Source organism: Anabrus simplex, chromosome 2, assembly GCF_040414725.1.
Source record: "Anabrus simplex isolate iqAnaSimp1 chromosome 2, ASM4041472v1, whole genome shotgun sequence".
Lineage (NCBI taxonomy): Eukaryota > Metazoa > Arthropoda > Insecta > Orthoptera > Tettigoniidae > Anabrus > Anabrus simplex.
The window spans coordinates 632,914,995-632,940,915 of record NC_090266.1 but is presented as its reverse complement, the minus strand read 5'-3'; the positions used below and the strand labels follow the sequence as shown (position 1 = coordinate 632,940,915).

Sequence of the window (25,921 nt, the reverse complement as noted above, 5' to 3'; positions counted from 1 at the left end):
TCATGTTTGTGGGTTACTGTAGTCACGTCCTAGTTCGTGAACCATGGGCAACGGCTGAGTGGCCTAGTAAGTGGTCCTGAGAGTCTGGATACCATTTGCTATGGAATGGGAGTGGGCATCTCGGACATATTCTGAGTCATGGCCCTCCTTGTGCTCAGGCGGCTAGGACTATACAATTCACCGGTGGTCCATAACCCGTTAGAGAAGAGATCCTTACTTGGACTATGTGCAAGTAGGGTAGCATCCTGCTTCATGAATTTACCGAGCTCAGAACTTTTTAAGTAAGCCTCGGACCTATGGAAGTAATGGAGTCCCACTCCCATTTGACAGGCGAGGGACTCCTAGGAAACAACTTGGCGAACGAAATGGAATTCGATGGGGAGCTATCAATATTAATGGGGCTTATGGAAGAAAGAAGGTAGAACTGGCTGAGTCAGCAAAGAGGATGCATCTGGATGTGCTAGGAGTAAGTGATATTCGGGTAAGGGGAGATAATGAGGAAGAGATTGGAGATTATAAAATGTACTTGACGGGTGTTAGAAAGGGAAGGCCAGAGTCTGGGGTAGGGCTCTTTATCAGGAATACCATTGCACGCAAAATAGTTTCTGTTAGGAACGTAAATGAGCGAATGATATGGGTAGATTTGTCAGTTGGAGAAATTAGGACAAGAATTGTGTCCGTGCATTCACCATGTGAGGGTGCAGATGAGGATGAAGTTGACAAATTTTATGAGGCATTGAGTGACATCTTGGTCAGGGTCAACAGCAAGGATAGAATAGTGCTAATGGGCGATTTCAATGCGAGAGTTGGGAATAGAACCGAAGGATACGAAAGGGTGATTGGTAAATGTGGGGAAGATATGGAAGCTAATGGGAATGGGAAGCGTTTGCTGGACTTCTGTGCTAGTATGGGTTTATCTGTTACGAATACATTCTTCAAGCATAAGACTATTCACCGCTACACATGGGAGGCTAGGGGTACCATATCCATAATAGGCTATATCTTAACAGACTTTGAATTCAGGAAATCTGTTGGGAATGTACGAGTTTTCGCGGATTTTTCGATGATAGAGACCACTATCTGATCTGTAGTGAACTAAGTATCTCTAGGCCTAGGGTAGAGAAAGTGAAATCTGTCTGCAAACGAATAAGGGTATAAAATCTCCAGGACGAGGAAATTAGACAGAAGTGCATGGATATGATTAGTGAGAAGTTTCGAACAGTAGACAGTAAGCAGGTTCAGGATATAGAAAGTGAATGGGTGGCATACAGGGATGCTGTAGTAGAAACAGCAAGGGAATGCCTAGGAACAACTGTGTGTAAAGATGGGAAAAGGTGAACATCTTGGTGGAATGATGAAGTGAGAGCAGCCTGTAAACGTAAAAAGAAGGCTTATCAGATATGGCTCCAAACAAGGACCGAGGCAGACAGGGATTTGTACGTAGATGAAAGAAACAGAGCGAACAAATAGTTTTTGAATCCAAAAAGAAGTCATGGGAAGATTTTGGTAATAACCTGGAAAGGCTAGGTCAAGCAGCAGGGAAACCCTTTTGCACAGTAATAAAGAATCTTACGAAGGGAGGGGAAAAAGGAAATGAACAGTGTTTTGAGTAATTCAGGTGAACTCATAATAGATCCCAGGGAATCACTGGAGAGGTGGTGGGAATAATTTGAACATCTTCTCAATGTAAAAGGAAATCATCCTGGTGGTGTTGTGAACAGCCAAGCTCATGGGGAGGAGGAAAATGATGTTGGTAAAATTATGCTTGAGGAAGTGGAAAGGATGGTAAAAAAACTCCATTGTCATAAGTCAGCAGGAATAGATGAAATTAGACCTGAAATGATGAAGTATAGTGGGAAGGCAGGGATGAAATGGCTTCATAGAGTAGTAAAATTAGCGTGGGGTGTTGGTAAGGTACCTTTAGATTGGACAAAAGCAGTAATTGCACTTATCTATAAGCAAGTGAACAGGAAGAATTGCAACAATTATCGAGGTATCTCATTGATTAGTATACCAGGCAAAGTATTCACTGGCAACTTGGAAGGGAGAGTGCGATCAGTCGTTGAGAGGAAGTTGGATGAAAACCAGTGTGGTTTCAAACCACAGAGACTGTCAGGATCAGATTTTCAGTATGCGCCAGGTAATTGAAAAAATGCTACGAGAGGAATAGGCAGCTGTGTTTATGTTTCGTAGATCTAGAGAAAGCATATGACAGGGTACCGAGGGAAAAGATGTTCACTACACTGGGGGACTATGGAATTAAAGGTAGATTATTAAAATCAATCAAAGGCATTTATGTTGACAATTGGGCTTCAGTGAGAATTGATGGTAAAATGATTTCTTGGTTAAGGGTACTTTCAGGGGTTAGACAAGGCTGTAATCTTTCACCTTTGCTGTTCGTAGTTTACATGGATCATCTGCTGAAAGGTACAAAATGGCATGGAGTGATTCAGTTAGGTGGAAATGTAGTAAGCAGTTTGGCCTATGCTGACGACTTGGTATTAATGGCAGACTGTGCCGAAAGCCTGCAGTCTAATATGTTGGAACTTGAAAATAGGTGCAATGAGTATGGGTATGAGTATGACTAAATTGATGTCAGCAGGTAAGAAATCCAACAGAATTGAATGTCAGATTGGTGATACAAAGCTAGAACAGGTCGATAATTTCAAGTATTTAGGTTGTGTGTTTTCCCAGGATGGTAATATAGTAAGTGAGATTGAATCAAGGTGTAGTAAAGCTAATGCAGTGAGCTCGCAATTGCGATCAGCGGTATTCTGTAAGAAGGAAGTCAGCTCCCAGACGAAACTATCTTTACATCGGTCTGTTTTCAGACTAACTTTGCTTTACGGGAGCGAAAGCTGGGTGGACTCAAGATATCTTATTCATAAGTTAGAAGCAACAGATATTAAAGTAGCAAGAATGATTGCTGGTACAAACAGGTGGGAACAATGGAAGGAGGGTACTCGGAATGAGGAGATAAAGGCTAATTTAGGAATGAACTCGATGGATGAAGCTGTACACATAAACCGGCTTCGGTGGTGGGGTCATGTGAGGCGAATGGAGGAGGATAGGTTACCTAGGAGAATAATGGACTCTGCTATGGAGGGTAAGAGAAGTAGAGGGAGACCAAGACGACGATGGTTAGACTCGGTTTCTAACGATAAGAGATATAGAACTAAATGAGGCCACAACACTAGTTGCAAATAGAGGATTGTGGCGACGTTTAGTAAATTCTCAGAGGCTTACAGACTGAACGCTGAAAGACATAACAATCTATAATGCTAATGTATGTGTGTTTGTATGCAATATAAGATACAAACCGGATAGTTGTAAGTTGTTTAGAAGTGGTACAATTAGTGATCTATAATAGTTGTTGAGAGCTTATCCAGGAGGCTGGTTTAAACAGCTCCACCATCAGCCGTCGTAGGTAGCCAGGTGTCACTGAAGCAGCATACTAAGGAAATGAGGAGCAAGGTAGTTTCTCGTTGCTTTACTCACTGTCAGAAATTGCTATTGCATGTCAGTCTGCGAAGACCACTAAAATGCCTGCAAAAACTGAACCTACGACTGACATTTTCACACCATTCACAACAGGGACTGGCTGCATAAGGTATGGCATTACTAGCATCACGCATGCCCCGATCAATTTCATGTTGAGCTGTGTGTGTTCTAAAATAATGGGTACTGAGTCAGCATTTCCCCCACACTTCTCTTAGTAGAAAAGCTATGTAGATTCTCGGTCATCGACCTAGTAGTAAAGCTATGTATATTCTTACCCGGGTTCAGTGACCTCTCGGTGAGGTTAAGACGCGGAAAACGCGACGGAGTCCGGCTCCATGGCTAAATGGTTAGCGTGCTGGCCTTTGGTCAGGGGGATCCCTGGTTCGATTCCCGGCAGGGTCGGGAATTTTAACCATCACTGGTTAATTTCACTGGCACGGGGGCTGAGTGTATGTGTCTTCTTCATCATCATTTCAACCTCATCATGACGCTCAGGTGGCCTACGGGCGTCCAATCAAAAGACCTGCACCTGGCGAGCCGAACTTGTCCTCGGACACTCCCGGCACTAACAGTCATACGCCATTTCATTTCAACGCGACGGAAGGCTAGCATCTCAAAAGTCTGAGCCAGTCAGCCTGGCAGGGTAAGGAGGTGGTGGTACACAATTCCTAAGTACTAGATTGTGTGTCAAAAAGCCTCTATTACATTCCAATCCTCTCCGCAGTGCTCATATGGAGTGAGGGCATTTAACGCTGTTGATGGTGATTTGTCCGTCGGATGGAGACGTAAAGCCTTGACCAGACCTCTCGATGCTATTCGAGAGGTGAAGGCTATGTGCCACTACCGGGTTTTAACCTCTCTCTTCCTACTATAATCTTATCATTCATTTCAACGTATTATCTTCCCTGATGGGGTTTACACCAGGAAAGGCATCCGGTTATAAAAAGTCCACCCTGACAGATTCATCTCACCACAAACCCAACGCCGTAGGCATTTCAAATCACCCACGCTGTGACGTCACATATCTGTCAGGAGAAGGCCTGTGCGTTCGGGTATGTAAAGATAAGCATTCATTTTAAATCGCCCACGCTTATGACATCACAGCTCCGTCGCTCCTCCAAGGAGAGACGGCAAAGGGCCTGTGTGAGATTAGGTTACCGTTAATGGCCAAGGTTATCAGCCGCGCTCTGACGTAATAACTCTGTCAGGAGAAGACATGTGCGCTCGGTTATGTAAAGATAAGCATGCATTTAAATTGCCCGCCCTTATTACGTCACAGCTCCGTCACTCATCCAAGGGGAGACGGCAAAGGGCCTGTGTGAGGTTAGGTTACCGTTCGTGCCCAAGGTAAGTTTAACACACGTGTTAACCACATCTACAAGTCATTTCACCAGTTCAGCTCCTCCAAGGAGAGCCCGTAAAGAGCCTGTGTGAGTTTAGGTTAGCGTTCATGCGCAAGGTTAGGTTAACACGTAATAATGGCGTCTTAACCTCATCTTCAGGTCACCTAACCGATTTGTGGCTCCTCCAAGTGCGCCCGATCGATTTGACTCCTCCAAAGGTGTCCGTGACCTTCCCGTTTCGGCTCCTCCAAGGGGCCCCTCTGATTCGGCTGCTTCAAAGTGGCCCGTGAGGTTAGCATTGCCCTCGTACGTAAGGGCATGACGTCATAACCTCACCCAGGTGTCAAAAACGTTCCAGGTTGGCCAGTGAGGTTAGCATTGCCCTCGCACGAATGGGAATGACGTCATAACCTCACCTAAGGGTCACAAGTACCCCCAGATCATTCCCTAAACAATTAGGCCCCTTCAGTGGAGTCTGTGAGGTTAGGCTTGCTCTCGTACGCAAGGTTATGACGTTATTCCGCGTCTTAACCTCACGGAGAGGTCATTGAACCCGGGTAACAACCTACATACCTTTATTACTAGGTCAATGACCTAGAACCTACATGGATTTACTACTCAGAAAACCGTGGGAAAGTGCTGACTTGTTCTAGCCCATACCAGAAGACATAGTGCACTGTAAACACAAGGTCCTGCCAGGAAATACGATATAACGTTAATATTAATGAATGTAATAAATTATAATATGAATTTACGCATACCTTACACCAAGAGAGCTGGCTACGTGCTACAGGTAAACCGAAGGCTCAGAATCGGGAGATTTTGGACTCGAACCCCATCTTAGGTTCCTCAAGATAATTTTCCGTGTTTCCTCGTTTTCACAGCATAGGATTGTACCTTAATTAAGACGTCAACTATTTTACTTTCCCAGTCTCAGCAATTTTCCCTCCCTGACTCGACGAAAATCTGAGTTAGAGTAACGCTAAATGTCAAAGGCCGTCAGTTTGAGCCTTAGAGACCTATTCAGTGTGTATCTAAACACGTGTTACAAACGTCGTGGTCTGATTCCTAGGATCAAAACAAGAAAAAATGTCCCTATGAACATATCTTCTGCAATGAATTGTTACTGAGTTACATGCGACGGGGTTACAGGACGCACTTCGGCCGCATCACGGGAGCTACTCAAAGTATTCCCCATGAGCAGACTAAACATGGACTGGGGAATCTACACGAAGATAACTGGGTTCTGTCGAACAGCTGCACAGTCGTTACTGGTACGCTGTTCCAGCTCGCTGATGTCGTTAAGCGGAGTAGCGTACACCATAATTTTCATGCGCTCACAAACACAAAGGTGCAGTGGAATGAGGTCAGGAGACTGGGCAGGCCAATGCACTGGACCTGGATGCCCGATCCACAGTCATGTGAAGGTATTGCACAAAACCCGGTGTACCTGCAAACTGAAGTACAGTGGAGCCACGCTGCGTCGTAGGCGCTGTTGATGATTACAAACAATCGTACCATGGGTTTTTCAACTGTCCACGTGTGTGTGTGTGTGTGTGTGTGTGTGTGTGTGTGTGTGTGTGTGTGTGTGTGTGTGTGTGTGTGTGTGTGTGTTATGCAAGTATATGATGCCATATCTTCCAAATGTGGCCTCGTCGGTGAACAAAACGGGCGACAATGTCTCTAGTAGAGGACATACGTTCACCGGGACAGTTTTTCTTGTTTTGATCCCAGGAATCACCTCCCGACGTTTGTTACAAATGTTTAGATACATCCTATAGACTGTCAGAAGTGTTAGCACAAGCCGGAATGGTGGAACGTACAAAATGGAAGAAGCAAAAACGCTTCAGTGAACATCTGATTACAATCGAACCTTTCGCAAGAGAATAAGGAATGCTACTCTGACGTGTTTGCTAGTACACATGGACACATCGTGTACACCTGGTTCCGTCGTCCTAGTCAGTGTTCAATAACGGAACACATCTTACACCTCGTTAATAACAGCTTTTGTTAAAATAGAGTGTCTCATACAGCCTTGAACAAGGACGTTGTTACATGGTACAGTACAGTACTGTACTCTTACAGAGGTGCTCAAAAATGCTATACAATGCAGTGTCCTGGAGAGTGTGACTTTGGGTCGGGTGGGATATAACTGGGAAGGTGGACCAGTACCTCACCCAGGAGGCCTTACACGCAATGTTGAAGAGGGGCCTTGTGAATAGGTGAAAAGATCGGAAAGGGGTAGACAGGGAACAGGGAAGAAAGCGGCCGTGGCCTTAAATTAGGCACCATCCCAGCATTTTCCCGGAGAAGAAGTGACAAACCACGAAAAACGACTTCCAGGATGGCTGAGATGGGAATATTCTTTTTCTTTTGCTAGGGGCTTTACGTCGCACCGACACAGATAGGTCTTATGGCGACGATGGGATAGGAAAGGCTTAGGAGTTGGAAGGAAGCGGCCGTGGCCTTAATTAAGGTACAGTCCCAGCATTTGCCTGGTGTGAAAATGGGAAACCACGGAAAACCATTTTCAGGGCTGCCGATAGTGGGGTTCGAACCTACTATCTCCCGGATGCAAGCTCACAGCCGCGCGCCTCTACGCGCACTGCCAACTCGCCCGGTGAGATGGGAATCGAACCCTCCTCTACTCAGGTGACCTCCCGAGGCTGAGTGGACCCCGTTCCAGCCCTCGTACCACTTTCCAAATTTCGTGGCAGAGCCGGTAATTGAACCATGGCCTCCGGGGATGGGAGCTAATTGCTTCGAGTAAATTATTGTGTTTAAATCAGTAACGCGAATTTTAGTTGTTGTTGTTGTTGTGATGTTCAAGTCTCACTGTTAACTTTAGAACTGTAAAACATGCAGTTTAATTGTTTGATAAATGATCGTTTACAACTATAGTTTATAGGAGGTAACTTAGAGCACTGATGGCCATTTTCATTCGGGTTCACTAACTCATCCACTGTATTTCCTCATATGTCACGAACAAAAGTCAGATTATAAGTTTCAGTAAGATAAAATGTCCTCTCGTTTCATTTACTGTGTAGGTGGAGTAGAAGTACAGTAACCCATGGGGGTCACTGTAAACATTTAGATGTTAATATAAGGTAATATCTTCCTTGGGTAATCGCATGAACGAGGTTGTAAATAATTATTACACATTATGAAGGTACTCAGGGGTTACTGTAACGATGTGAGGAGATGATGTACAAGTCACTGGTAAGACCCCAAGTAAAGTATCGTTCCTGTGTATGGGACCCTCAAGAGGATTATTTGATTCGAGAACTGGAAAAGATCCATAGGAAAGCAGCTCGATTTGTTCTGGGCGATTTGCGACAAAAGAATGGTATTACGACAATGTTACAATCTTTGGGCTGGGAAGACTTGAGAGTAAGGAGACAAGTTGCTCGACTAAGTGCAGAGATAGCGTGAGATGCTATTGGTAAACGTATAAGCTTGAATGGAGTTTATAAAAGTAAAAAAGATCATAATATGAAGATATAATTGGAATTCAAGGGGTCAAATTGGGGCAAATATTAATTTATAGGAAGATGAACTGGAATAATTTACCAAGGGAGATGTTCAATAAATCTCCAACTTCTTTAAGAAAAGATTAGGTACACAGCAGATAGAAAATCTATCACCTGGGTGACAGCCCTAAATGCAGATCAATGGTGTCCGATGATGGTGAGGTTTAACATGTTTAACCATGTTTATTTCTCTCTCAAGTACTGACAACATAAACCCTCATTTACTATTCATTTTCCGGAAATATATTCTGTAATAAATATACAACCTGTGTCTGAAAAGTTCGGTGAAAAGTCGCCTAGTTTGTACACCGTGCTAGTTCAGACGATGCGTTCGCTCATACGCATTGCGAGACATGACACCAAGTGCCCCCTATCGGTTAACTCAACACAGTTAAACGGAGTTGAACGCTGCAACACATCGCATGGAGTCAGTGTGAGGACTCATGTTATTGCACAATAGAGTGCAAAACGGAGGAACGCGTTAACATGAAGTTTTGCTTCCACCTATGCAAAACGGCAACGGAAACACACGCAATGTTAGTGCAAGTTTACCACGCTCAAGCAGTGAGTAAAGAGTGCGTTTTTGACCGGTTTAAACGCTTTCGAAATGGAAAAGAAGGTGCTGAGGACGAGGCGCGTTCGGGTCGACCAACCACCAGCACATCTCCAGACAACATCGAACGAGTGCGACAGATGCTTGCGAATGATCGGCGACTGTCCTTACGCATGATAGCAGATGAAGTGGGTATAAGCAAGGACGGTGTAAGGACCATTGTTCACGAACATTTGAAAAAGCGGAAGAGTTGTGCCCGGTTTGTACCGCACACCCTGACAGACGAGCAGAAGCAAACTCGGATGGAAACGTCCGGGGATTTCATTGACGTTTTTGACCAAAATCCGGAGGTGTTCAAAACCATCATTACAGGAGACAAGTCGTGGTGCAGCCAGTATGATCCGGAGTCCAAGAGACTACAATGGCGTGGTGTTCAGCGTCTTCTCCGCCTCGCAAGAAAAGTCGGTGCACAAAGTCCAAGACTAAGACAATGCTGATCGCCTTTTTCGACAGCAATGGTGTCATTCATAATGAATTTTTACCCCAGGGTACACCTGTCAACGCAGAATTCTACGAGGGAGTTTTGACACGGCTACTGCAACGCATCAGACGGATTCGGTCTGAACTGTACCGTAGTGGACAGTGGAAGCTCCTCCACGACAATGCCCATCCGCACACCGCGATCCGCGTGACCCATATTCTTGCTGAACACCAGGTGATTTTTTGTTCCCCCGTCTTAAATTAGCCCTGAAAGGCCACCGGTTCGACAGTGTAGCAGGTATCCAATCACTCGTGACAAGGGTTCTCCGGGAGATTCCAAAAGAAGCGTTTGCTGCCAGCTTCCAGCAGCTTTACAGTCGATGTCAAAAGTGTGCTCTTGCTAACGGAGATTATTTTGAAGGTCCCTAAAGGAGTGTTGTGTGTAACTGACGTTGTCTTTATTTCCTGAGACCATTCACCGAACTTTTCAGACACAGATTGTATTATATACCGAGCGATTTGGCCGTGCGGTTACGGGCGCGCAGCTGTGAGCATGCATTCGGGAGACAGTGGTTCGAACCCCACTGTCCGTGGTTTGCCATTTCCCACCAGGAAAATGCTGGGGCTGTACCTTAATTAAAACCACGGTCGATTATTTCCCACTCCTAGCCCTTTCCTATCCCACCTTCGCCATATGGTCTGTGTCGGTCCGACGTAAATCAGATTGAAATAAATATTAAAAAGTACTTGAAGCAAGTGAAATCGATATGAAGAAGAGTTAATGAATAGAAACTCTTCTTTCTCAGTCACGGATGACCATTTATTTTAACTATAATTAATACATGCAGATATTATTATTATTATTATTATTATTATTATTATTATTATTATTATTATTATTATTATTAATTTAATCCGTTTAACCTTGATGCAAGTGTAATGGATTAGTACAACTGGGAAACAATTATCTAACCCATGGGTAAATAATGGAAATATCAAGCTCGATTAGTAGGTATTATTATTATAGTTATTATGACTTGTGAGGTGTGGCTATGAAGTTGTTTGCGTCTATTGGTATTGTTATTTACGTAGTTTTATACGGACTTTATTTTGTATAACTCGTGATTGTATTATTTGTGTGTTGTATCATCTGTATAGTGTAACAAAACATGTGAGGTTATGTCGTGATACATCTGCTGTATGTATATTAATAAGAGTTTATTTAATGTAAGAACACGTAATCAATAGTATATATTTTATTATTACCTGTAAATATGATATATAAATCCAGTGTAATGTTGTGCAACACAGAGTAATAGTTCAGAACAACACATTTTGTCACTAGAATTGTATAGAAAATTCCATTCATTGTTAGTAGGCTATTGGAGACTCTAGAAATTGCGAGAAAACAGGTTTTGTCATACTTTTCTAGAAGCCTGGTCGGGCAATGTATATTAAGAGGCAGTCTTGGGAGTTGGAGTTAAAGTTGTTAGCGAGAGTTGCTAGTGAAAGCCGTCAGTTAAGTATGTGAACTTATGTTGTGATTTTGTTGTGTTGGTAGTTGGTTGACATGCGAATGTTGCAGTCTTCTTCTTCTTTGTAGCAGTCTTTTGTTCAAGACGGCAGTTTATTAGTGCAAGGATCATGTGTGTTTAATATGTACATAATCTATATATATAAAATAAAAGTTTTGTCTGTACATTGCTCAGAATTTGAAAAGAATGGTATTTCTGCATCGGGCATGTCCACAGTAACAAGAAAATGCATTTTTTACTTTTCCGTAATTTTTGTCTGTCTATCTGTCTGTATGTATGTACACGCATCACGAAATAACGGCTGAAGAGAATTTAATGAAAATCGGAATGTAAAGTCGGGTGATGAAACGCTACAATCTAGGCTATAAATTATTTTAATCAAGCTGGGTGAAATGGTAGTTTAGGGGAAGGCCTAAGATTTAATTCTCAAATATTTATGTTATTAGTGGTCCTATCTTAATGAAAACTGGTATGTAAAGTTCTAAAATAAGTCGCTACAATATAAACTATAAATAATCTATATTCACTCTGAGAGAAATGGTAGTTTAGGGGAAGGCCTAAAATGTTATTCGCAAATATTTATGTTATTAGTGGTCCTATCTTAATTAAAATAGGTATACAAAGTTGACGAATAAGTCTATACAATCTACGCCATAAATAATCTTATTTACGCTGAGCGAAATGGTAGTTTAGGGGAAGGCCTAAAATTTAATTCTCAAATATTTCTTATTAGTTGTCCCATCGTAAATAAAATCGGTATGCAAAGTCGGGGAATAAGTCAATACAATCTAGGCCATAAATAACTTTATTCACGCTGAGCGAAATGGTAGTTTAGGGGAAGGACCAAAATGTAATTCTCGAATATTTGTGTTATTAGTGGTCTTAGTGACAATTACTATATAAATAAAGTTACATAGTATTAAATTTCCGATCATTTATGTCTTATACATTTTGACCGTACCGGCTATGATAACGGATATATTCATGAATATGGATTTTTGTTGCTAAGATACCAGCGCCGTCACGAGAAAATGGGTGAACAGAATTTAATGAAAATCGGTATGCAAAATCGGGGAATAAGGAACTACAGTCTACGCTATAATTAATTTTATAAGACGACCTTATATTAAAGAGTCGAAAGAAAACTGAATGTGAAGGCCTACAATACAGAAAGCTCATAACATTGATCAACAATAACATTACATTGACGATTGTTTGTTGTGATTTGCTTTGTGTGTCTGTTGCCGTTCATCTCCGATAGATGGGATGACTGCTGTATACCGAGTTTTTTTAAAAAATCTGCTCTACGTCGCGCCGACACAGATAGGACTCATGGCGACGATGGGATACGAAAGGGCTAGGAGTGGGAAGGAAGCAGCCCCTATGTTAAATACGTTTCAGCCCCAGCATTTTCCTGGTGTGAAAATTGGAGACCACGGAAAACCATCTTCAGGGCTGTCGACAGTGGAGTTCAAACCCACTACCTCCCGGATCCAAGATCACAGCTATGCGCCCCTAACCGCACAGCCAACTCACCCGGTCGTACCGAGCATAACAGACTGCCTGAAAATTGGCGGGAAGTAGCTGGGGAGTTAGATAAATTTCTGATACTGATACGTAACAAACTGGTTCATCATAGCATTCGAGCTATTCAATTCCTACTCTGAGGCACTGATTGGAATGAACAGTGTGCATATTTAAAGGAATAATGGCAGAGAAGTGTTCACGGCTGTATGCGGTCTGATCATTGCAGCACTGGAACTTTGGACTGTTAGATTGGCACCGTAGTACTGTTCGTTAAAAGTGAGAAAATGTGCGGTTTATTAATTTTGATTGAGTATTTTATATAACATTGCTTTTAATCACTACATTCCTTCTGACGACTTCAGGTAGGAAAACTACAAAGACAGTCTTTCTGAGAATCCCGCAGCGAAGCACGGGTACATCAGCTAGTTTGTTAATAAAACTGTACACAATTGACAGCATTTCATGTGTGCGTCTTTGTGGATACAACACCCTCCACTGGGCGATTTGGCCGTGCGATTAGGGCTGCGCAGCTGTGAGCTTGCATCAGGGAGATAGTGGGTTCGAACCCCACTGTCGGCGGCCCTGAAGATGGTTTACCATTGTTTCCCATTTTCACACCAGGAAAATGCTGGGGCTGTACCGTAATTAGGGCCATGGCCGCTTCCTTCTCACTCCTAGGCCTTTCCTGTCCCATCGTAGCCATAAGACCTATCTGTGTCGGTGCGACGTAAAGCAAATTGTAAAAAAACACCCTCCTGGGTTTGTTTCCCCCCTCCCCCCCGGACTCTGCGAGGCATCCCAACTCGACCGCCTCAAGGGCATTGTCCTGCAGCGTGAGACACTTGGTCGGGAGATACAACTGGGAAGGATGACTATTACCTCGCCCAGGCATCCTCTCCTGCTATGCTGAACAGTGGCCGTGTGTGGGGCGGGGGTGGAAAGATTGGAAGGGTTATGCAAGGAACGGGGAAGGAAGCGGCCGTGGCTTTAAGTTGGGTACCATCCCGGCATTTGCCTAGAGGAGAAGCGGGAAACCATGGAAAATCACTTAGAGGATGGCTGAGGGGGGAATCGAATCCCTATCTACTCTGTTGACTTTCTGAGGCTGAGTGGACCCCATTCTAGACCTTGTACCACTTTCCAATTTTAGTGGGAGAACCGTGAATTGAACCCTGGCCTCCGTGGGTGGTAGCTAATCACACTAAGTTAGTTTTTCCATACACGATATTCAAGATACCCAACTAAGAAAATGTTACGAAATTATTTATATATTTTTGCAAATAAACTGCATATGGAATAAGAGAGCCTCCGTGGCTCAGGCGGAAGCGCCCCGGCCTCTCACCGCTGGGTTCCGTGGTTCAAATCCCGGTCACTCCATGTGAGATTTATGCTCGACAAAGCGGAGGCGGGACAGGATTTTCTCCGGGTACTCCGGTTTTCCCGGTCATATTTCATTCCAGCAACACACTCCAATAACATTTCATTTCATCTGTCATTCATTAATCATTGCCCCAGAGGAGTGCGACAGGCTTCGGTAGCCGGCACGATTCCTATCCTCCCCGCTGGATGGGGGCTTCAATCATTCCATTCCTGACCCGGTCGAATGAATGGAAACAGGCTGTGGATCTTCATATTGTATATCGAATAAATAATTCTTAGACGTATCTTTAATGAATAATAAACGGTACAGATCTCTGCACATGGTTATAATGATGTTTAGGGGTTGTAGTCAAGATGTAAAGGAAAGGGCATATACATCTCTGGTAAAACCCCAACTAGAGTATGGTTCGAGTGTATGGGACCCTCACCAGGATTACTTGATTCAAGAACTGGAAAAAATCCAGAGAAAAACAGGTCGATTTGTTCTGGGTGATTTCCGACAAAAGAGTAGCGTTACAATAATGTTGTAAAGTTTGGGCTGAGAAGAATTGGGAGAAAGAAGACAAGCTGCTCGTCTAAGTGGTATATTCCGAGCTGTCAGCGGAGAGATGGCGTGGAATGACATTTGTAGACGAATAAGTTTGAGTTGTGTCTTTAAAAGTAGGAAAGATCACAATATGAAGATAAAGTTGGAATTCAAGAGGACAAATTGGGGCAAATATTAGTTCATAGGAAGGGGAGTTAGGGATTGGAATAACTTACCAAGGGAGATGTTCAATAAATATCCAATTTCTTTGAAAAGTCTAGCAAAACAACAGATAGGGAATCTGCCACCTGGGCGACTGCCCTAAATGCAGATCAGTTTTTTTTTTTTTTTTTTTTTTGCTACTTGCTTTACGTCGCACCGACACAGATAGGTCTTATGGCGACGAAGGGATGGGAAAGGCCTAGGAGTTGGAAGGAAGCGGCCGTGGCCTTAATTAAGGTACAGCCCCAGCATTTGCCTGGTGTGAAAATGGGAAACCACGGAAAACCATTTTCAGGGCTGCCGACAGTGGGGCTCGAACCCACGATCTCCCGGATGCAAGCTCACAGCCGCGCGCCTCTACGCGCACGGCCAACTCGCCCGGTAAATGCAGATCAGTATTGATTGATTGATTCGATTAGCCTTGGAGATACTTCTTAGACGTCAATGAAGTCATAGAATCTAGGATAGCTAGCTACAAGCGAATTCTCTGTTTTCATCTTCTTTAGACGTCTTTTTCCACATTTCTACATAGTTTTGCTGCTCTCCCTGGTGTCTTCATTTTTTGTTTCATAATATAACAAGGTGCCTTTGCTAAAAAGATGTAGTGTTTACAGTGCACTGTGTCTTCTGGCATGGGCTAGAGCAATTTTGTTACTTTCATTGATCTGTCTCAACTTTATCCTTCGCTTTGACAAAATGAAAGTGACTGAGGTATGAGTGATGCTAGTAATGCCATTCCTTCTGCAGCCAGTCCCTGCTATGAATGGTGTGAAAATATTGCTCATAGGGTCGGTTGGTGCATGCATTTTAGTGGGCTTGGCAGACTGATATGTAATAGTAACTTCTGGCTCGGTGAGGAAAGCAACGGGAAACTACCTCACTCCTCATTTCCCTAGTACGCCTCTTCAGTGACGCCTAGGCTATTTATGACAGCTGTTGACGGAGCTGTTGAGGATCCAACCGGCCTTCGAGCTGAGGACTAAACATACATACAACATAACAAGAATGTAAAGTTCATTTTCGATTTTCCCTATCTCCTTCCCATCTATATACTTCCTCCTCATATTTCTCGTTTCACTGCAGTACTTCAGTGGATGTGCCACTGAATTATATTCTTTTGGCATAAAATGCATAGATTTTCCTAATTTTATCTTATTGCTTTATTGTTCTATACAGTACATACACCCATGAGCCACCAAATTATCCCCTCTCATTTCCCGTTTTCCTGGCCGAGTGGCTCAGACGGTTGAGGCGCTGGCCTTCGGACCCCAACTTGGCAGGTTCGATCCTGGCTCAGTCCGGTGGTATTTGAAGGTGCTCAAATATGTCAGCCTCGTGTCGGTAGGTTTACGGGCACGTAAAAGAACTCCGGCGGGACCAAATTCCGGCACCCCAGCGTCTCCGAAAAACCGTTAAATTAGTTAAAGCCAATAACATTATTATTACATTTCCCTTTTTATTAACATTTCAGTTCATTTTGCCACATTTTGTACTTACGTTACAAAATTCTACGAGTATTCTCTTGCTAATACATCCTGTCCTTTTTCCTATTTATATGCCTTTCGCTATTTATACCACCTTATTACACAGTCCAATATCATCCCTTAATAAATGTATTTCCCATTGTTATCCCTTTTCTATGTCATCTAGTAGTTTCTTCACCCTATTCACCCAGTAACCCTCATTTTATGAATAGAGATGAGTGGCCGTAGTGTGTATTTTTTGTAATTCTTTGCATCACGGGTAGTGACCGAGCCCGGTATTGGTATCTACAGTAGCATATGTACGTTCTCTCGGAGCTGAAGTAGGAACCACTTCAGCGATAGTCGATAATGTAATTAGAATGCACGTCTTTTTTTCGATTGCTAAAAAGTTTAGTGGCACGGGTCTCCCTCATTAAGTACTCTTAAATGTCAATTGACTGCGCCACGATCGAACCCGTAACTTGAGTGCCTAACAAAGTACGTAACGTAGCCGTCCGGGCTGACCCTCAGACCACGGTAGTGGTTCAGTAACCGAGCAAGTGGTAAGGGTGTTGAGGGATTATCACCTTCCAGTGGCACTATCTGTAATTTATCGATAGAGACAGGCACAATGTGAAGAAAATGTTGCCAAAATATGAAACAAAAATGTAAAATATGAACCATTTAGACCAGGTTTACATCATTATTATTTTACAAAATTAGCCTTTGTAAATTAAATTGTATCTATATTAAATCATCATCATCATCATCATCATCTGTTTACCCTCCAGGTTCGGTTTTTCCCTCGGACTTAGCGAGGGATCCCACCTCTACCGCCTCAAGGGCAGCGTCCTGGAGCTTCAGACTCTTGGTCGGGGGATACAACTGGGGAGTATGACCAGTACCTCGCCCAGGCGGCCTCACCTGCTATGCTGAACAGGGGCCTTGTGGAGGGATGGGAAGATTGGAAGGGATAGGCAAGGAAGAGGGAAGGAAGCGGCCGTGGCCTTAAGTTAGGTACCATCCCGGCATTCGCCTGGAGGAGAAGTGGGAAACCACGGAAAACCACTTCCAGGATGGCTGAGGTGGGAATCGAACCCACCTCTACTCAGTTGACCTCCCGAGGCTGAGTGGACCCCGTTCCAGCCCTCGTACCACTTTTCAAATTTCGTGGCAGAGCCGGGAATCGAACCCGGCCCTCCGGGGGTGGCAGCTAATCACGCTAACCACTACACCACAGAGGCGGACATCTATATTAAATAATAAAGCAAATACTTTCTTAGTAGCGTGAGCACTATTAGCTCCCGTTCTCGGGGAACAGCGCGGATTCCAATTACTGTAAAAGATCTAAAATCTACAGAGGGGCTGGTAAGTGGTTAAAAGATACATGCAGCTCATATCCATAGGGTGTCTGCCTTAAAAGAGGCGATCACCTCGAGGAACACGAGGATACGAGTGCTTTACTATGATACCAAATTAAATATAGTTATTTCTTGTCCTTTCTTTCCAGTTATCTGAGGTCAGCATTTGTGTTAATCAAGCCTTATTTTACGGCCGAATGCCCTTCTTGACTGAAGAGATGTATTCACTATTGTGTGTTTTCTGTGGTGGTTAGTAGAGTGATATGTTGTATGCAAATGAAGCTGGGTATTAAAACGATCACGAATACCCAGTCCCCCCACTAGGGGAATTGACAGACCCGGCCGTGAATCAAACCCAGGGCCCTATAAATGAAACGCCACTACGCTGACCATTCAGCCAAGGAGCCAGACACCAAATGAAATACGATAAATTACGATAATGTTATAGCCTTTCGACACTACGAAACCCTTACACTGAGAACAAATCAAATCACTGGTTACTTTAATTCGACTTAACAGTAGTTGCAATACAGGGGCTGTCTGGCCGAGGTGGTAAAGGCGTGCTCGGTTTGCCCGGAAGGACGTGGGTTCGAATCCCCGTCAGGAAGTCGTAAAATTTAAGAAACGAGATTTCCACTTCCGGAGGTGCACATGGCCCTGAGGTTCACTCAGCCTACACCAAAATTGAGTATCCAGGTTAATTCCTGGGGGCAAGGCGGCCGAGCGTATAGCTAACCACTCTGCCCCATCAAGTGCTGAAGTTTCGGATAGTGGAAGCCTTTATCTTCCACCCCTCCAAGGGCGTTCATGGCCTCTAGAGAGTTGACTTTGCTTTGCTTTACTGGTTACAATATGCCAAAAGTTGCCTTTTACTATTTTCTGGTAAAAGGTTGCATTTTCTGTCAGTTATAGTTGTGTTCTACGAAAACGAAGATCGTTCCACATGAGTAGACCTATACTTGTATCGTACTATATTTGCTCTTACGTTTAAACACCTTGCAATTTGATAGAGAGTGTCGCGCGATGGATTGAGGGTTTTTCATACGTGTTTCCTGGCAAATGGTCTCGATTCAGTATCTGGAAAGCCTGGTTCATTGCTCATGGAAGTACTGTATTAAGGGGAAGAAAAAATTAAAGCGAAGAATTGTACATTTTACACCATATGAAGGTTTCCATGAATTACGAAAATTTTACCAAAATATGATTGAATATGAAAATAAATTCACGCAAATTAAATTCAAACCTTTGTATATCCCGAGAATTCTTCTTCCAGTGTCATTATATGTAATTTATCAGCAACAGCTCATATTTTGTATTAGTCGATAGGCTCATATTGTGTGAGCTGTTGACATTAGAGAGTAATCTGCCAACCGTTAACACAGAGTCACGGTGGCCAGCTTCATACTGGTGACATAATAAATAAAGGTACTCGTGCAAAACTCTGTATTCCGCAGCGCTTTGTTGGCTCGCACAACGCCACATCCGCACCAGGTCCGACGTCACGTAAACAGATCGCAGATATAGGTTCATAGGACTGGCAAACCGGAGTCAATGGAACCATCTCATTTTACAGAATGTGTTCATGGCGATTAACTGAAACATGTGGGGCGATTTTGAGGGGAAAAAATAAAAGTAATACAAACCTGACTTTATTCTCAGCAACAGCTGCTTTAAATAATAATAATAATAATAATAATAATAATAATAATAATAATAATAATAATAATAATAATAATAATAATAATAATTATAATAATAACATTTATCAGCGTATCTCGGTTATTTCTGGGGTCACTGGGGCCACCCAGGTTCATTTTTCGGTTTTGTCTGGGGATTTACGACCATATCCCCATCCTGACGCCACGTGATCTTTCAGATTAAAATCTGAGCAGAGCACTGATCGGGATCCCAACCTCAGCTTTCTGAGTTGGAAGCCAGTAACTGGATATTAGGTAGTGTTACAGTTATTGTAGGCTGACGTGTTTCGATCTTGCTACTTAGATCGTCTTCAGAACGAAAACAATTAATGGCAATTGTCACTCAACAGTAACTAGACCGGGCGAGTTGGCAGTGCGGTTAAGAGCGCGCAGCTGTGAGCTTACATCCGGGAGATAGTGGGTTCGAATCCCACTGTCGGCAGCCCTGAAGATGGTTTTCCGTGGTTTCCCATTTTCACACCAGGCAAATGCTGGGGCTGTACCTTAATTAAGGCCACGGCCGCTTCATTCCAACTCATAGGGCCTTCCTGTCCCATCGTCGCCGTAAGACCTCTGCGTCGGTGCGACGTAAAGCCACTAGCAAAAAAAGAAAAAAAGAAACAGTAACTAGACTCAACATAAAGTGACCCTGTCAGAAATTTAGTTCATTCCAGGGCCTCAAGGGTCAAGGAGAAAGATATTCAAGATGTTAGCTATGATCTATTCAATATATAGCCATCCCTTGGGTTGCGTAGCTGTGAGCTTGCATTCGGGAGATGGTGGGTTCGAATACCACCGTTGGCAGCCCTGAAGATGGTTTTCTGTGGTTTCCCATTTTTACACTAGGCAAATGCTGGAGGTCTACCTTAACTAAGGTCAGGGCCACATTACCTCCCCAATCCTAGTCTTCTCGCATACTTGCATCGCCGAAAACCTTTCAAATGGATCTGTTTCATCTTGTTCTCACCACCACTATTTCAGTTTTCATGGTAGAATATATGAACAAATAGATTTTGTTGCTATGGGATCACCATGGGCATCAGTCATCGCTAATTTCATTACGCAGGATTTTGAAGAGCGCTGTCTTCAATCCTTCACACTTAAGCCTTCCATCTGGCTGAAATATGTTGATGACACATTTGTTATCTGGCCCCAAGGTGAACACGAATTATCCATATTTTTGGATCACTTGAACAGCTTACATCCAAAACATTAAATTTACTATGGAGACTGAGCGTGGAGGATGGTTGCCGTTCTTGGGTGTTTTAGTTTCTGGGAAATCTGATAGAACTTTAGTTAATTCGATTTACCGTAAACCCACCCATACCATCTCGCACCACCCTTGCCAAAAGCGAGCTGTGCTTAACACCACTATCAGCCGAGGAAGGGAGGTTTGCGAGGAGGATAAGTTAAGCGGTGATCTTCAATTCAATAGCGATGGTTATTCAGTGCAAAAGACCAAGTGCGACACCCTATGTTAAAAGACAGATTGTCACGTGTTTTCCACCTTTAAGCCTGTCCTTCTTGCCATTCGTACAATATGTCACAGATAGGACTAGCAATATTCTCAGAAGGCACAATAAAACCATAGGCAATTGCTTGCGATCTGTTAAACATTCTATTGGCTTAAAGTGGGATATATGAGTCCTTGTTACTGTGGATGTAGAAAGGTAGCAACAAGGTTTAAGGAGCATTGTAAGCACTCATGGCTTTGTCAGTCAGAGAGATCTACCATGAGAGAGCATGCCATATATAACGACCATAAAATCATTGTTGATGCAACATCTGTCATTTGTAAGGAGAAACTTTTCACATCTAGAATCATTCATGAAACTATAGAAATTATTAAACACTCAAGTTATTTTAAGAAAAGGGATGGCTATGTACTGAGTAGATCATGGTAACCCTCCATAGTTAAGTCCTGGACATCTATTACCTTTATTCTTGAGGACCTGGAATTACCTATACTTCTAACAACGCCTTTCTATCTTGAGCCTAGTTCAAAATCAAAATTACTTTATTTGCAAATGAGGTGTCTACCTCGGTGGCAAATGGTACACTAAAATACATTATTATCAAGCACTAACTAGAGAAGAAGACATTTTCCTACAATATAGTATTATACAATTTACACTAACAACATTTTTTTTCTATTAAACACACAACTCATCCTAAATAAATTTATATTGTTTACAACATTCTACTTATAATGTCTCCTGAACTTACAAACATACAGTATGTTGAATTACTTCAAACAATACCATACAACTGCTATAAGATTAAAATTTACATTGTATTTATTTATTATTATTTACCCATTTTGGAACCTAAGTAGCATAACGACCTGCAGCGTCATAACCAGAGCCCCTTTTGTCACCGCTTTTTAAAGTTCCTGAAGGGCCTTCACAGCTACCGTAGCGGTCCCAGGTCCCTCGAAGTCTCCACTGTACTTCAACCCTACAGGCAGTCCCCTACTTCGGCTGTCCAAACTCCATAGACCAAGGGATGGAATTAATTTATTCACACACATTTTTTTATTTACAATAACCTGCACTGGCCGAATGCCCTCTAACATTTCATTTATTTTTTCTGTTGCTGTATATTCTCTTCTTGAATATCTGTACAGATTTTGGAAAAGGATCAAATAATCCCCCTGGCAAACTGTTCCACTCCTCCACGCCCTTCCCAATGAATGAAAATTTACCCCAATCGCTTCTGCTAAAATCCCTTCTAATTTTGTACTTGTGGTCAGTTCTGCCGATATAATTATTTTCCAACTGAAGCCTCTCACGGATATCTCCCCATGCTTCTTCTCCTGTATAGGCTCTATATAATCCTATAAGTCAGTTTTCTCCCTTCTCTTACTTAAAGTTTCGCACCCAAGTTGCTTTAACATTTCTGATACACTACTTTTTCTCCTGAAATCCCCCTGTTACAAATCTTGCTGCTTTCCTCTGCACGCCATCTATTTCTTTTATTAGGTATTCCTGGTGAGGATACCAAACACTGTTTGCATATTCCAATAAGGTACGAACCGTACTTAAGTAACTTTTCTTTTTTAATTCTTTGTTGCATCCTTTAAGTAGCCTCATTATGACATGTAACGATCTGTATGCTTTCCCAACAGTGTCATCCACATGACCTTTCCAGTGCAAGTTACTTTGAAATCTCACACCTAAGTATTTGCACTTGCCATCTTTTGGGATAATTACCTCATCCAAAGTATATTGAAATTCAGTTTTAAAGCTCCTGTTTGTAAGTGTTGTAACAGTTGATTTGCCTCCATTAACCTGCATAGTATTCTCTTCAAACCATTGTTGGATACTGTCAAGTTCCCCTTGTAATTCTGAACAATCCTTAATGTTATTTATTTCCCTATGAACAATCATGTCATCTGCATACAATCTTATATTTGATGTTATATTGTTGCCTAAATCGTTTGCGTATATTAAGAAAAGTAATGGACCGTGCTACCCTGTGCTATTCCCTTCCAAACTTTCTCTTCCTGTGATACATTATTTCCTACTTTGACTTTCTGATCCCTTGAATTTAGAAATGCTGTTATCCAACGTATAACCCTTATGCCCAATCCTATTCCCTCCAATTTCTTTAATAATATTCCATGTTCCACTCTGTCAAAGGATTTGGAAAGGTCTATGGCTATGCAATCTAAATGACCTCCTGAATCCAACTGATCTGATAAGTCCTGCTGTAATCCCACCAGTTGTGCCTCGCAGGAAAATTTCTTTCTAAATACATACTGGCTTCTCATGAACCAATTTTTATCATCACATATCCCTCTGGTGTACTTTGCTATTAAACTCTCCATTATTTTACAAACTATACTGGTCAGGCTTATTTAGTTTATTTTCCAGGTTGAACCGTGTTGTTGTTGTCTGTACATCACGTACAGTTTGCCGACGTTGCGAATACATTGCAGTATTCTTTATCAAGGGACTGAAATACCCCTACTCGATCCGAGGTAGTCAGTCTCCCAGGCACCAGTCACATTGGTCTGCAGTTCTCAGGTTTCCTTTTATCACCCTTTCCTTTATAAATTGGTATTGTTATAGATTCCTTCCATTCCTTTGGCATTACACTATTATTTATGACATAGTCAAAAAGAAATTTTAAATAAGGCTCTATGTACCACCCTATTGTCTACGGAGTGATTATTGCCATTAACTGTTTTCATTCTGCATTCTTATTGCTTTCAAGAACTTAGTAGCAAGATCAAACCGCGTCAGCCTACAATAGTTGTAACACGATCTAATATCCCCAAAATACTACAGTATAGTAATAATAATAATAATAATAATAATAATAATAATAATAATAATAATAATAATAATACTTTTTACAAGTTGCTTTACGTCGCACCGACACAGATAAGTCTTACGGCGACGATGGGATAGGAAAGGACTAGGAGTGGGAAGGAAGCGGCCGTGGCCTTAATTAAGGAACCACTCCAGCATTTGCCTGGTGTGAAAATGGGAAACCATGGAAAACCATCGTCAGGGCTGCCGACAGTGGGGCCCGAACCCACTATTTCCGGAATACTAGATACTGCCCACATTTAAGCGACTGCAGCTACCGAGCTCGGTATAATAATAATAATAATAATAATAATAATAATAATAATAATAATAATAATAATAATAATAATAATAATAATATAGGTTTAACTTCCCACTACCTGCAAAAATGGATCGGATAATAACTCAACACATTTTATGAAATATTTAATGAGTAGAAAATATAAAAATATGCACGAAGGAACTACAGGCTTTCCCTATTTTTCAACATATGAACCAAGCCTCACGAGACACTCCTCCCATCGTGACACCAAGTGGAATACGCCTCGTTCACAGACGTCTGTTCCCTGGGAGTATAGCCACCTGCGCGCGATAGATTTTACTTGATGACAATCGAAGCGCTGACCTCTTAGGAATTTCTTCTGGGGTCCGAACAGATGAAAGACGATGCAAGGCCTTACTTCGTGCGCAGGTGACTGTACTCCTCCCAGGCAATGGAGTTCTACGAAAGAGACGTATTCTGCTTGCTGTCACGATGGGAGAAATTACTCGAGGGACTTGGTTCACATCATGAAAAATAGCAGACATCAGTACATAATTTTGTTTTGTTTTTCCTACTCTCTAAATAGTTCGTTAAAATGTCGTGCGTTACTTTTTGAATTCACCCTCGTATTTTGCGGTTTTCATACGATGTCGAGATGCCGGAAATTTTGTCCCGGAAGGAGATCTTTTGCGTGCCCGTAAATTTACCGACACGAGATTGGGACTTTCATATAACACCGGACTGAGCTGGGATCAAACCCACAGACTGGGCTCAGAAAGCCAGAACTCAACCGTCTGAAATACTCAGTTTGTTGGTTAGAATATTGTATACTCTGATTATGCACGGAAGCAAGCTTGTTTTTTTACGTGACTATGATAGCCAAGAACCTCCAGTTTTCCATGGAATCCGAACCACAGGGACGTGACTTCATTTCAAAATTCCCACATGCACGAGTTGGGATTCGAACCACGGCCGCTATATTATCACGCTCGCGCACTCGAGATGTATACGTCTAAGAGGGTGTTAAGTGTAATCAAGATCTGATAGCTAAAAGAGTAACTCGGGCTAATTCGTCTGTTGCCTCCAGGTCTCTAGCTGCATCAATAACTACAGTCATTTGGCTGGTAAGTTTCTCATAGATTTATGTTTTAGCGCTCCATGCGTAGTTACATTGTTCTAAAATCAATAATTAACAGAAATACAATTATATTTGGCTGTGCTTCAAATTTTTTTTCGTACTTCATTTTTATCTTGGGTTATATGTGGTCATCAGCCCAATGGATGGTTGAATCCTAAACAAGCACCAGCAAAGGTTATGCGGTTATAAAGAAACTGCAAAAACCAATGGAGGTGCCAAAATGGGGACAGAAACGGCTATTGCAGCACAACTGATCCTCTGAGTAACACAGATGCACTAGTCGTGCTCCGAACGTCAGCAGTCATTCCTCAGCAGCTTCCGTATTGTCACAGCCATGGTTGAGACTGCAACTTCGGTGGAAGCTACATTTTGCTCTGGCCTATACCTAGTTTAGTTGGAAAGTCTCGACAGTAGGGCATATGTTCACAGGGGCTCTTTGTTATGGGGATGTACTGTCCACCAACGCCCCCCCACCCACCCACCCCGCCATCCCGCCACGCCACAGACACCACTGCTTCTCACATGTTTGGGAACACTCAGTGTAAAGAAATAATTATATTTCTAGGTACTTTTTCAAGCGGAATGATCCAATAGGGGATAATAACCTACAAGCTGACTCTCGATTACGTCTTTGAGTAAAATTTGGTCCTGTTAAGTACTGTAGAAGATGTGTGTTTTTACTAAGATTTTTGTAGAATTTTATGTTATTAGCCCACTAAACGGAGAAATAAAGCGTTGTGCAAATGTATTCGAGCGATGTGATATGGAGAGAGCTATTCATGCATCAATGGTCCACAGATAAGTCATCAGGCCAGGGGTTGGTTGAATTCTAAACAAGCACGATCATAAGTTATGAGGTTATAAGGATATTCATAGGGGCTCTGTAGGAAATCCGTTGAACTGAAGATGCCTGAACTAGCGGAAACGGTAGAAATTAGTTAGTGGGAAGTTTTGTTCCACAACAGAACACAGAGCCTCATATGAATTTGACCACCCACAGAAAATCATACGGTTTCAGGGTTGTCCTATCACCTCAACATACAGTCCAAATACTTCTCTTTTTACTTTCAACTTCATTTGGTCTTTA

The 25,921-nt window shown here is 42.5% G+C and overlaps 1 protein-coding gene across 1 annotated transcript in view; it reads right to left on the bottom strand.

Annotated features, from left to right (window-relative positions):
* LOC136862974 (MAM and LDL-receptor class A domain-containing protein 2) overlaps positions 1-25,921 on the bottom strand; it is a 348,511-nt gene that overhangs the window by 194,709 nt on the left and 127,881 nt on the right. The window lies entirely within an intron of this gene.